Source organism: Nipponia nippon, unplaced genomic scaffold (assembly GCF_047370975.1).
Source record: "Nipponia nippon isolate SJK-2023a ecotype South Korea unplaced genomic scaffold, ASM4737097v1 scaffold_2, whole genome shotgun sequence".
NCBI classification, from domain to species: domain Eukaryota; kingdom Metazoa; phylum Chordata; class Aves; order Pelecaniformes; family Threskiornithidae; genus Nipponia; species Nipponia nippon.
The window spans coordinates 116,476,249-116,490,960 of NW_028262336.1; positions in this window are offsets into that span (position 1 = coordinate 116,476,249).

Consider the following 14,712-nt stretch of genomic DNA (forward strand, 5'->3'; position numbering starts at 1 on the left):
CTCATGGGGATTTTTTTCCCCCTAATATATGATTGGAATTTCCCATGATCAGTCTTGTGTCTGCTACCTATTGTCCTATACTGACTGACTCTGATTTTTTGTGTATGTCTGAAGTGGGTTAAGTGATCCCTAGCTCTCCTAGGCTTGGGGGACAAGTCTTACCAGTGAAAACTGAGGCAAAAAAAGCACTGACTACCTTGTCCTTTCTCATGTCCCTGGTCATGAGGTCCCCTGCCCCCTTGAGCAATGGGCCCACATGCTCCTTACCTTTTGTTTTGCTGCCAATGTAATTATAAAACCCCTTCTTGTTGCCCTTCACCTCCCTTGCTAGGTTCACCTCCGGCTGAGCTTTGGCCTTGCAAACTCTATCCTGACACACGCACACAAAATCTTTGTGTTCCTCTCAAATAGCCTGTCGCTGCTTCCACCTTCTGGGTCCTTCTTTGTGTCTGAGCTCAGTTGGGAGCTGCATGTTGATCCATGCTGGCCTTCTGCCGTGCTGGCTTGACTTCCTTTTCCTTGGAATGGATAAGCACATGTATGTGTTTTGGGGTGTTTATCTTGATTCTAAAGCTGTCCAATGATCATCTTTCTTATTGTGTGGGGGTTTTTATAGCAATTATTATAACAGAGCAGGGACCAGGGCCTGAGGACATTACTACATTTCACCTACAAGAACTCTGCTTTTCTAAGAACTGATTACTCCCCTTTCTGGAAAAAAAAAATGGCTCTGCATAGTATGTATTAAGTCTTTAATTAAAGTTCATTGCAGTGCAATTATTTGTTACAAAAGTGGTGACATCATCCTGGTTACAGAACTAGAGACCAACAGCAAACAATAACCTCATTTTTCTTTGTAAAGTCAAGTTTCTGCAACAAGTCTCTAATGCATAGGGAAATACATGTGAGTGAGCTCTTCCTGTCAGAATAGTAAATTGAATGACTTTGCCAGGAATGAAGCAGGAAGATAAGATTGTTTTCTTCAAACTTAAAATAAAAAATCCTTAGAACTTCACATAATTTTATTTTTCCCTACTTCCAAAGTTGAAAGGTGACTGAAAAGTAATGTGACAATGGCAAACAAATAAGCTTTTAGCATACAAAATATCCACCCTGTAGAAGTTAGGTTCCTCAAATAAGTACTACAATTTCATCATGGTGATTTCTTTTCTGAATCTCTGCCTAAACTAGGAACTGAAGGTAGGATCCAGTGTCCACAGCGTAGGCCCAGATGCACTTGAAATTCAGCTGCCTAGTCCTGAACAATGACAATGACACTTTTTTTTTTGGTGTACTGTTTCAACTTCCGATGAAATCAATGGAGAGATCACAGAATTACAAAATCATTGACATTGGAACGGTATTCTCGAGATCCTGTACTGAAGCCAAGTCACCTAGAGCAGGTTGTCCAGGACCATGTCCTGTCGCATTCTGAATATCTCCACAGATGGAGACTCCACAACCTCTGTGGGCAACCTACTCCAGTGTTCAACCACCATCACAGTAAAAAAGTGTTTTCCAATTTCCAGAGATCCACCTTTTGAAGTCTTCCAGAGAGAGTTCCAATGTTTTATTCTCTTCATTGACTATACAGTAAAAAAGAAGCAATTTTAGTGCCCTCATTCATTCAGGATCCTAACTCCTCCTGTTTTGTGAGGAGATACATTTGGATTTTATATTAAAAAAAAAGTTAATAGCAGTGGAAATGCCCCCTGTTTGCATAATAGCTTACAGTGCCATGAGGCAGGAGTTTAGATCAACTTGAAGCTTAGGGTTTATATCAGAACACCTATATGTAGGAGGTTACTTTGGCTGTAAGCTTTAGGGCAACCTCTTTTTGGAACGGGCCACTCAACAGTTATGAATATGAGTCAAGGGATGAGGCAGAGATTGCTTTCAGTAAGAAACTAGTCTAGTAGATAGGACATGGTTCTGCTGGACTTCCGTCTGAAGACTGCCTAAAACTAGATGTTCCATTTCATGGGTGGCTGTTCTAACCACTGACCTGTTAGGCAGAAGACAGTTGTCATCATGATAAGCCATGTCATGACAAAAATGCTTCAATGAATCTTTAAAAAAGCAGTGGGAAACAATGCTCTCTGAGCTGGCACTACAACATAGCTGGATTTTGAGAAAAACAGTTCTAAACCACAATAGGTGATTTCACTCCCAGTAATAGACAAAATGAGGTTTCGTAACACTATATCTTAAACTAAAAGCAAAGAGAGTGAACTCAAACTATGTGTTCCCTACAGAGAAAAAATATAATTGGCTTCTGATAGTAAGACAAGAGTATTACTGGACCAAGTCTAGTAATGATTCAGTAATTGCATCGCTGTTCAAAGTTAAGGAGAGATTTATGTCCATAAAAAGTTCTAGTATGCAACATTCCTACGATGGTAGTTGGAATGTCACACAAGAAAGCTGATAAAAGGGTAAGACGCCTAATTACAGAATTCCCATAGATGAAAGATGACACTGGGAGAATAAAAAATACACTTGTGTTAGAATATGTGGGAAAAAAAAGGCAAGAGAACATTGCCAACTTTGCCAATCTTCCCTGCTTATAGATGCTTTTGAAACTGGAAGAGACTCCAGTGCATAAAGAAGAAAGTTCAAATTCATGCCGCTTCAGCAGACATTTAGAAAACAACTGTGCAGAGGCTCTGCACCTCTGTAACAGGCCCTGACAAACTGCTTCCAACTCCTGTGGTGTAAATGAGATGGATGTGATGAAGAAGGTGAGAATGAATGCTATTTGCTAGCATTTTGCTAGTCTGAATCAAGATATGAGTTCCGTGAAAAAAACTAACCTAGGTGCCATGGAATACTCTGACATGATTTTTGAGAAATGAGGCTAATTTTCTGTTGACTCTGCAGGTTGTAATATTTAGATGTGCAACACAGTCCCAGACAAGTACATTTTGAAAGGTAGGTAATATCTGCTTTGGGCTTGCTAGATGCTGCAAAATAGACTATAGGCATAAACCACAAATGTTTAATGACATCCTCTTTCCTTGGCAGGATTATTTTCATTACTGAAGACATGCTCCAGTTGCAGGTAAAGTGCATGGCACTTGTCTTCTCTTTGAATTGTTTTGAAATTTAAGAGAAGAATCCAATAAAAAATAAAGGTTGAAGTTGTGTTGCAAGGAAGAAAATTGAATAGAATACGAACTCTAGTTGGCTAGAGACTTGGCTTGATTGTTTCTAGCTTTATGTTTACAAGCAGCTTTCAGGAGAAACGTACTGAAGATAAAAGAACAAATAATAGCTTTTCAACCACATCACTACTAAGAAGCCTAGCAGAGAGTTTATGGGACCAAGAAATAACGTAGATACAAATGGCGTGCCTGCATCTTGAACACTGCACGCAGCTCTGGCCACTCCACCTCTGAAAGGTCACAGTATAAGAAGGACAAAGTGTGACAGAAATGACTCACATGTTAGATAAACTAAAGGGAAAGAAACTCCCTAGGTTAGAAAAACAAGGGTGTAATTAGGAGATCTGTGATTAACCGTTAATGTCATGGAGAAAATGAAACCTTGCTCATTGTTTGTGAAGTGGCTCCCTGTGTAATCTGCGAGCAGCTGGCTTAATACAAACAGAGGAAATATTCTTCATATACATGATTAATTTGTAGGACTCATTGCCATCATATATTGTGAAGGCCAAAACCACAAGTGTGTTCAAGAAGGGACAAGACATAATCATGACTCTTTAGGCACTTTTAAACGTGATGCAAACTCCAAATGTAAGATCAGGAAGTTCCTAAATGTCAAAATTCCGGAAGGTGGGAAGGTGTAAGGGAGAAATCAGTCTTTAACTGCTGTCATCTCACGCTGATTCCTGGAACATCTGAAACATCCACTGCAGGCCAAGTCGAAGATGTGATATCAAGCTGGGTATGTCTCTGAGCTGTGCATGGGGTCTGGTGCTCAGTGCATAACAGTGATCGATTTTGTATCTTGCAGCAGGGGACAGACCTCTTTTTAACACAGAAGAATTAAATTTCAGAAGGACAAGTAGGTAGCAAAGCTGCCAAGCACTTCTTTGGAATAAGAAAACCTGAAAGTATCAAGAATAAGTAAGATACTGCAGATATAAGAACACATACTGTGACGGAGAAGACAGAGGAAGAGAAAACTAGTGGCTTTTTCTGCTCTGAAACCAATGAAGGTAGAGAGGGTGGCAAGGGTAAGTGTGCACACTAAGTAATTTATTATGAAACGCAAAGGGAAGAGACCAAAGTAACCAAATCATGACATTCCGTGGCTTGACTGAGAGAGACCTGTGAAGGCTACGGTGGAAGGTTCTTGTCTGATCAAAATAAAAATGAAGCCTCTGGGTAAAGCTGGCATTCAACACCGAGAGGAGATTGGAGTGGGCAGGGAAGTTTTGATGTGTGAGTCCTTCTCCTCATGGGCAAAAAGAATGAATTCACTAAGAAGAAGTGAAATAAAATAAGCACACATTCATTACATGTGAAGACCATGTAATTAGATTTTTTCCAAGATTAAAACAGGGAACAAAATCATTACTTTTTTTCTCAAAACATTGATCTGACCAGGTTAGGCCTATCACTTAGTCTTTTATTGCAGAAAAATGATATAGGAAATAGTAAGATAGTTCTCTTTTGAGTGGCTGCTCCCCTGGTATGAATAACAACAGGCAGCATTTTTTAAACTTAGCTTTAGTTAGATTAGTAGGAAATAAGATGACTTGGAAAACATTGCAGATAAGAAGAGAGAAATAAACCAATACTCCCCACATGCAAAGGTCAGAAAGCCAGCCTTAACATAAATTAACCAAGTTTTCTAAACTTGCATACCTCAGGACAGGATAATACTGCTTACAGCTCATGGCTATGTACAGATCAAGATTATTTTGTGTTAGTGGTAAGTCAGTAAAATAAGGAATCTGCATCAGAGTGGTGCTCCTCCAGCACTGAACCTGTGCTTATGCAGAGGTTTCCATCCGCAGGTGCCTGAAGTCCTTGTCACTTACTTTCCAAATTTATGAACAGTGCTCAGGCTTAACCAATAACTGTCTGAGCAGCTAGAATTTTATGCTGGCCTCCTCACTGGAATAATTTAAAAAAAAAAAAAAAAGTTTAAATTCTGACATGCTGAGACTTTTACCTTGGGAGTGTAGTTACTCAGTGCTCCCCATCTCATCAGTGGAAGGCATGCACATCAAGACCTTGAGCCAGATCTTAAATGGCCCTGAGGAAAGTCAAATTGTCTCTATTGACTACACAGGGAGCAAAGGAAACCTGCACTTCTTACCTGAGCTCCCCTGGAGGGTGCTCAGAGCTTGGCAGGACAAATCAAGTCCTGGGTGCATGGAGACCTTTAGGAAGGGATTCATTTGCCTACACAGAGGCATCAGAGCCCTTGGAAATGTTCTGGCACATCCAAGGCGTCTCATGCAGGTCCTGCAGGAGACACTGGCTGCCCTGGAGCTGCAGTGGAGGCCAGACAGGATAACCGAGGACACCTCAGATGGCCCGAGATGCCTGAACCCTTCCCAACAGGAGAGCTCTGGCTGCCTGTAATGACAGAGAAGAGGTTAGAAATAACTTTTGATAGTGACACCCTGGCAGGGCAGGCCAGTATGAAACAGGTCACCATGGGAGTGAAACTGCGCCTCCCCGTGAGGTCTTATGAGATACAGACTGATGTCACCTGTTCTCTCTTTTTTTCTCTCTGCAGTGGTGGTTCATACCAGAAATGCTGCCACAGATGTATTTGGTGTCATGACTAGAGATGAGTTTCCAGTTGGCGAACTGCATTGAGCCATACATAATCAGGGAATTACCAAGATGTTGCATGTACGCCAAATTCTGCTTTTGACTTAGGTCCTTTCTAAATGCAGCCACTGCAACTAGGTTTATATTTACTACACCTCAACCTGAAGCATAGGAGCTATTTTACAGTTGCAATCAGTGAATCAGAAACCTTTCTGGTGACTTTTGTTTTGCACCGTTCCCTCTGGAGCGTGCCCTACGGGAGCCTCATTACCGACCCAGAAGCCAGCAGAGATAAGCCATTGGCACGGGAGAGCTGCTTTGTGGGATTTCTGTTTGCATGGCTGTACAGAGAACAGACGCTGTTTACAAAAGGGGTACTGGAGGCATGCACACCCATTTCCAGGCTGGGTATTGATCTGCCACGTGTTCTAATCTATAAAGACAGGCTCCGCTTCGTTTTGCAGCTCATTGTAAAATGAGTTAAAATTGAGGAAAGAAAGGCATCCTTGGCTTTCAGCGGACGCGGGTTTTGCTGACATGTTCTATATTCATCGACCAGAAGTTAAGTTCTTACTTTACAACATGCTCTAATAAATACTTCTTATACGGAACAGTGCAAACGACACCGTACAGTGCAGTATTGTACAAAGATGTAACTCATACAAAGAAGGGAATAGTCCTTTCATTAAAGAAAACTTCTTTGCTCCATCATTTCAGATTTTAGCTTTGTGCGTGCGAGTGTGCGTGTGCAGAAATCGCACACGAGCAGATGTACCCAGATATATATTTCTAATGCAATCCTCAGTGAGAGAGGAGTCTGATAAGACCAGTATAAAATGGGCTCACAAGCGTGTATTTTCCATGTGCTTTTCTCCGTTGCCTCAGCTTTTCCCCAGGCTCACGTGGCCTGACAGTTCTGGGTTTTATTTTTGCAGAAGAGTGTCCTTGGCAGGTGGCTTGCAGACAAGACCGTGTAACAAAAACAAGCCCTCAGAAGCAAATACCAGGCTCAGCTTTGAGGCCAGCAAAGCTTTGTTATAAAAACCACTCAAAACTTAGGAGAGTTTTTTCCAGGTACACGTCTTTCTTCTGTCAACTACGGAGGCCTGCCAAGGGCCTGGTTTTGCCCCAGTGGTTTCAAGCCTCAGTCAAAACAGGCGGGATGGCTGCGTGGGGCCGCCCGCCACAGGGCCGCCGGCTCTCTCCCACTGCGCAGGTCGGCCTACAGGGCCTAACTCCTGCGAAACCGGGGGCTACCGGTCCCCGGCCGGCCCCGAGGACCCCGCGGGGCCCCGCAGGGTTCGCTCCCTCACGCCCGGGCGGGACGGCGCTGACCGAGGCCCCGCTGCCGCGGGGGGCGGGCTGGTGTCCCGTTGCCGTAGGAACCCGTGTGCCGCCGGGCTGCCGTTGCGCGGGGCCCGCCGGCAGGGGGCGCCAAAGCGCCGGGCGCGGCGCGGACTCCTACCCCGCGGCCGGACCGCGGCGGCCGGGCCCCGGGCCCGGAGCCCCCGGCCACCGGCACCCCGCACCCCGCACCCCGCACCCCAGGGCCGGCGGCCCCGCTGCCGCCTCCCGCCTCACACAGCCGGGCCTCCGCGGTGCGGACATCTCCCTGGGAAGGCGGTGACCCTGCGGGAGGGGAACTGTACTTCCCAGCCTCCCTGGTTCCGCTTTCCAAGAAATGTTTCTTCCGTTTTATTTTATTATATTTTATTTTATTTTATTTTATTTTATTTTATTTTATTTTATTTTATTTTATTTTATTTTATTTTATTTATTTATTTAACCCTGAGCTTATCTGGCACACAGTATCCTCCAGCTTTAATGTCACTTATTACCTACCTGCATTGCATCAGCCCAGGAAGCACGGTAGCAGGATATAGCGCAGGCACCGAATGTTAAACAGTAAAATAGAGGGTACAGGTGTAGTTGCACTGGACATTTCCAGGGTGTTCAAACTGCGGTAACCACAGTCACAGAGGCACCTTCCTAGGGCCCATCCACAGGATGGCGTGGAGGCAGCTGTGGCTACTGCCTGCTGCTGGGTGGGTGATGGATCTTGGGGGCAAATGCTGGAGTGGCTGGGAAAAAAAAATCATTATCCTCTCTCTGTAGGCAATCTGACAGATGAAACCAGAAAAAAAAAATGAAGAAAACAATAAAGGCACTCCCAAACTTTCTCAGAGCCCAGGCAAAACTCCTGGTGGGGAGGCAGAGAGAATGGAGTCCATTCTTCTACGCAGTCCAGTAGCCTCAATGTTCATCCCATTTACCATCTTCCACTCGTGGTGGTGGTGGCTATTGTAGACAGTTCTAAAATGAATTATTAGATAAACAAAGTGGCGCAAGAAAGACTGAGTCAAACAGTTCTAGCTATTTTCTTACCATTCAGACTCATAAAATCCATTTATACAGGCCAGGCAGTGTAAACTTGGGTATGAATTTTCATCACTTGAGCTCTTCCATTGCAAATTCCCTGCATCAGTGCTGTCAGGGTAAGCCAGTAAAATCTGGGAAACTGGATGCAAGTCTAATCTCCAGCTGGGAGACATCCGTGTATTGAAACGCTCTGGTGGAGGAAAGCATGGGCAGAGCCAAATACGTCCATTTGCCAGCACACATTTCAAATGTGGAATATGCAAGAGCAGCGTGGAGACTCCACATCCAAGCAAATGGTAAGCAGTGGCAAAGGAAAGTTGTTCTTTTGGTTTAGGGTGCTAAACCCTCATTTTTGCAGCATGGACATTGTTTTAGTGTGGATTATGTCACCTGCCTGCGTATGGTATGTGTCTGGTTTGACATTGTGGGACCAGAGATGATGCAAGCTACAAAGAAAGAAGCTACAAAGTGAGAAGACAAAGATGATTCAAACTAGGGAATGGCTTCCGTGTGGGAGCAAATAAATAGATTAAGACTCATAAATAAGTTCACCCTCTTGGGAGCAGAGAGTATAAAAGGGATCCATAGCATCTGTAGGAACATGGAAAGGGTGAAGAGGGAAGAGCTGTCAGGTTTCTTCCAAACCAAGAAGCCAGCAGGTGGCAAGTTCAAAATAAAGAAAAAGTAGTATGTCTGCATACGATTTCTAGTGAAGCTCTGGAGTTTGCTAAAAAGGCAGTAAAAGTTTGCATGTATTCAAAAAGGACTTGGACAGATCCATGGAAGACAAATGTTTGAGGGTACATTCACAGACATTGGCACTAGACCAGGAAACCTCTGCGCCAGAGGTTTCTGGAAGCTGACTGAGTTTTGATTTATCTTTATAGTTTCCACAGGCATCTGCCATTGGCTCCCATCAGATGTGGGGATTGCTTAGGTGAACCTTTGGATGAAGACTGTGTAATAGGAATGTGTGGGGTGGGTAATCTCCTTCTGTAAGCGCTCATAAGTTGCATTTGTAGTATAGATATGGGAAGCGCTTCCCATTTCCTAAGGTGGGACAGGTAAGCTTTGGGCAGTGGCTTAACACCTCTTGTGCTTAACTCCTCCTGTGCTTGGGTGCATGCCAGACCCTTCTTCCTCTTATGCACCCGGGTTTTCATGCAGAAGTAGCATGTGGCATTTCCGAGGCAGGCGTTACAGCACTCTTTGACCAGCCGCTGGTCAGAGCACTTGGCAGACCAGGACTTTGGAGTTCACTGTGCACCCACACGTAAGCGCAGAGGGAGAAGTCATCGCCCTCTCCCTCCTTGTGCCTCTTTTCCTGGACCACGTACAAAAACGTAGGTTTGTGTCTCGGTGTCATTTCCCACGAACTAACACACGGACACAGCAATCCCTGAGTCTTCATGAATAGTATAGTACAGTTCAGGCTGCCAGCACTAGGCTTATGCAAAATCTTTTGTAAATTTTCACTGGCTAGGAGTTTAGGAAACAGCTAATGTGGGGGTTTTTTGCCTTTGAACTGCAAATCAGGAAACAGTTTAACTGCCAGTGCCAGAAGAGATCGCTTTTAGGAAGTTGTTTCATGACTATTCTGAATATGGCAAATGCAAATTTATAAATGGACACAAGAAGATACTTTCTCTATAAAATTATTTCTTCCCAACTTCTTTTACGACTTTCCCCTTAACCTTTCTTGCAGATTGTAATTTCATATTTTCTTTCAACACTCATCTGACAACAAACTTCTGACAAAGCTGTTAAACTCAACCAGGGATTAGGAAATTATGAGATATATAGGAAAATGCAGTCGTTTCCAGGTCTCAGCTATTTTGTGCTATGTAGCTGCAGATAAAAAATGTCAATAACCAATTTATTTTCTACAACAAGCAGATATAAAATAGAAGTTATTTTTTCTTCTGTGTTTTTTTGGTTGCAAAAGTAAATACAAGAGTTATGAAACTGAGAAGTCGGCGCAGACACACAGGTACAAAACTAAGTATTTAAAAAATAAGGGTTCGTTTTGTATGTCTCCTGCCTATGACAACAGATTCATGTTTATGTTTGCAGCTATTTTTGCCTCATAATATTCAATAAGGTCCTGCATTATGGCAAGGTTAAGTATATTGCAAACCTTTCTAGTGGTCTGATTTAATTCTGATCCAACCACATAGATTGCCAGGCCACTAAAATGCCGAGAAATAAACGGAACAGAATTCAGCAGACGAGAGTACAAAAGCTGAGAAGGTCCAAGTAATATAAAAGAATATTTTGATACAAAGCATGTTAGATATTACAATTTTAATCACTTTTTTCTTATTAGAAAATTGCAATCGGAAGAAAAAGCACACTCTATTTTCTAGTGAAACATTTGAAGGAATCCAGCTATCTAATTGTTCAGATTTTGCTTTACATCCTTTTGCTAATATCTTTTTAGATGCTTAAACAATTTTCTCTCACTTCCTTTCTGTCCTTTTTAATTAATAATTAAAAGGCAGGAGCAGAAATATCTCCTTCATTCTAATGAAAATGAATGCTTGATTAGTGCTTATCATTCTAAACCACCTTTTATTTAGAGGATTTAAAAAAAATTTCTAGGTGTGACCTATTGTACAAATCACTGCTTTGCCGTGGTGTATATCAAACAAGCACTTTAATTCCCAGTGAGATACAGGTACCATCGAGGCGAAATAAAACAGTCTGCTCAGTAGCCTGATCCTGACTTTGGTCATGCAAGGTAGGTAGCACCTGATTTGCACCTGGCAGAGCATTTTACAACAGCTCAGCTCTGGTGGAGGATTAGCAAATACTACGGCCTTTCAAATGTGTTCAGCAGGGTTCATAAGAGAGAGCACCTCCTGGGTTGCCTTTACACTCTCCCTGCTTCAGAAACAATGGCATGCATAAAGCCCTCTGCAATGGCATAACCTCTATGTACAAAAAATACTATTTCTCGGAGGTGCTGGAAATAGGAAAGCTGGCACTGCCATTAGGGAGTACTCCATGGGCTAAGTGGAAGCTCTCAGTCCTGTGATGGGATGGCTCTGGCATATAAGGCACAAAATACTGGGGTTTTCAGTAGGTGGGCACAATACCCTCTCTTGCTGGACATTGAGGTTAGTGCTCAAATTAATCTAAAAATAACAGTCACATTTTTAATGACAGCAAATGGATGGGAGCTTGGCTTATCAACAGGCCTGGCAAGAAAAATGTATCAAAATTGTTGTATGAAAGAAAATGTAGACTCTGATTCTTCAGCCAAAATTTTCAGATTTTCCATTTTTTTTTTTGACAAAAAGTCACAGTTTTATTTTGGCCAGCTGCTGACAAACTGCCACGAGTCTGGGGGTGGCTTTGCTGTCAGGTCTGGCTTTGAGGAAGGAGTTTCCCTCCCAGCTGAGAAATTTGCCATGGTCTGTCCAGACCCAGCTGCTAACGATGGGCATGTTGGGGTAGGCTGTGCTGAATCCACCTCCAAACACAGGAGATGCTCAAACCCTTTTATTTATAACCTTTTTAGTTTGGAACTCTTGTTTTAAAAATCAGTGTGGATTTAATCATCTGCACATCTTTATCATTTTGTCGTCTTCTCAAGAAATTTCTTCTCCTTTGGAGGTTTCTCTCACTCTCCCATCCGTGCAAAAGCTTAGTGAGGTGGTGCCCCTGCACCAATGCCAGGCTGCCCCTGCGGACCATGAAGGTCCCCTCTGTAGGGCAGACGAGCTGCATTTTTGGGGACTTTAAAGCAAAGGGAAGATAGTCCATGAACCAACTGAAAGGAGTAAAAATCAGTAACCAAATCCCATTCTTCTATTTAATATAATCTCACTGGCTTCAAACGAAATATGACTATAGTCAGAACATTTCGGGAGAATTTTGTAAGTGTTTAGAGAGAGGTCTGCTTTCAGGTTGTCCATTGGACTAGACTGGGTGGGATCGGGAGGTAAAAGCAGTCCATTATTAATCGTAATAGGATTTAAAAATGCAGTTGAAAGCACAAAACTGAGAGGAACCAGAGAAATACTGATTGAATTTAGATTTTATCTATGTAAATCCCCAATAAATCCATTTTTTCCCAGTGCTAGATATTTTTCTAACGAGAGGTTTTCCCAGAAGTGTTCCCAATTAGCCTGTCTTAACTCCTCTTAGCGTCTTTCCCATTACCCTGTGATTACGGAGAGGATTTACGGCCATTTTGTGCTGGCGTGAGGGCGGGGAGAATTCCATCAGTTTGTATTCCCATGCAATACTTGTTCTGATCGTCAAAGAAAGAGGCAGCACAATGAGGCAAACAGGTTTTATAAAACTGTCTCCATTGAATTATTTTGTTTCTCGGCAGTGTCCGTCCCCGACACACACCTGGAGTGGGACGTGGGGCAGAGGCTCTGCAAAGGGGCGTCCGTCTCTGACCTCAGATGTGATTGTCTTCTGCTGCGGTGGGCTGAGGAGCACCTGCAGCATGGTCAGGCCCAGCAATACAGAATCATTCGTGGGCAAAGCTTTAAGATATCAAGTCGGACGAGGTGGGGGAGAACAGTCTCAGAGTACAGATTGGTAGGATATTAATACCTAAATTTAAGTTACATTTTTTAAGAGAATAAAAGAAACGGCTTCAGGCTCAGGACTTGTTTTCCATACCACTAAGAAAACTGGATGTGAATATGAAATGCATTGGAAGTGACAGATAAATAAATAGTAAAACAGAGCTAGTTCAAAAAACTTTGTCTTTTGTTTATTTTGCTGTAACTGCGGGTGGAAATTTAGTCATGTTGCGTCAGTTTAATGTCTGTGACAAATGTGATTTAGCCATATAAAATAGTCAAAGCCTGCCACCAGCTGCATTGAGAACATAAGTCCTTGATTTACACATATAAAAACTCCTTGGAGAGATCTATAAATATCACTTTTTTATGTTATTGTCTTGAGACAAAATACCTATGCCTTTAGATTTTAATCTGTCTTGCTCACTGTTAATTTCTCTGATGGAGCTAAGCTTTTCTCTTTGTCCTTAATGTGGAAAAACAATAGGGGGTGTAAATTTGTGGTGTGACAATTGTTGAGTCTTTTTGCCGTATAGCAGTTACAGCCCTAATCTCCTAAAATGAAATGGAAAACTGAGTGAAATTAAGAGATTAAACACAGCCAGTAAAGTAGAGCCAGTCTTCTGGTGTCCTCTGGGCTCTGACAGATGAAGGTGGGTACCTGGGGAGATGCTTGTTCCTTGCATTGGGTGCATCTATATTGGAAATTTGGGGACACCTGCACAAGTGCACTGGTTTTCCCTGTCTGCGTCTCAGGAATGCATCTTCCCTCCGCACAGCCGGGGCCCCGCTGGGACCGGAGTGTGGGAGTGCCTACACCCTCCGGGGGCTCCCTGCTCCTCCTGCAGCTTGGGCACCCCTACCCGAACTCGCTGCAGGTTGAGTTAATCGTATATTTACCAGAATCAGTGTCTGGCGTGTTTCTGGAAGCTGAAGTCCCAGTTTAGGACCCACGATTAGTCAATCAAGGCAAAAGATCTTTAGCTGAAATCTTTAATTAAATTTAGTATGAGACATATTGGTGCAAGGTGTTCCTTTGAGTTGCATTTATAGAGTGTACTTCTGCTTTGTTATAAAGTGAAATCTCTTGAATTGAATTAACTGTGAATAAGCTCCTTCACAGAAGTAACTATACAATAATTTTAAGCTTAAAAGGCTGTATGTTTGTGTTGACTTTGAAGAATGTATACGACAAACTTTGATTTGGTGAGTTTGTGGATAACTTTTAAAGTGTTACTTGGAGAAAGCCTCAGGTTAATTTATTTTCTGGTCTGTAATGAAAGAACATTTAAAAGGATAGGAAAATTCCACAGTTAATTCAGAGACAATCAAATATACTTTTATTGACTAGTTGATGCTGTTCATTATAAAACTTCTGTCTTTTCCTACATCACTACTTACAGAGTTACTGAAGACAGTCATTGTATGTATGACTACACTAACAGATGTAGTTAATGTCATCATGAGCAGATATAGTCCAATTATTTACAAACTTGCTTCCTCAAATTACATCAGAAAAGGAAGTGCTCAAATTCTGGATTCGACTTTTTTAGAAGTAGGCAGGAGCAAGGAAAGCTCTCAAATATGCATCACTACCTTGAGCCAAATATGTACCATTCCTGATTAGAGTTATGGGAAAAAATTCTGTGGAATTCAGACTCCTCCTTGTAAGGAATTTCTCTAAGACAAGGATACAAAGGAGGGATATCCGAGTCTGCTTTAGGCTTGCTCCACGGTGCCTGGCAAAAGTTAGGTATCTGAGTGCAGCATCCACGAAATAAAACCATCAACTACAGAGGCACATAAATTAGCTACCATAGAAATGCCCCCAAACTGAGCAGGGGCCACCTGCGCCCCCGACCCCACTTGCAGGCCTCCAGGGAAAGCTGCTCCTGAGTGGAAACTGGAGAATGGGGACATGCTTTCAGGATTGCGAGGAAAGCCAGGGGAGGGCCAGGTTTAAGCCATGCCCTCTTTCACAGGGTTTCCTCAGCTGGCTCCCCACTGTTGGGTCGGAGGCACCCCTCTGTGCTGGG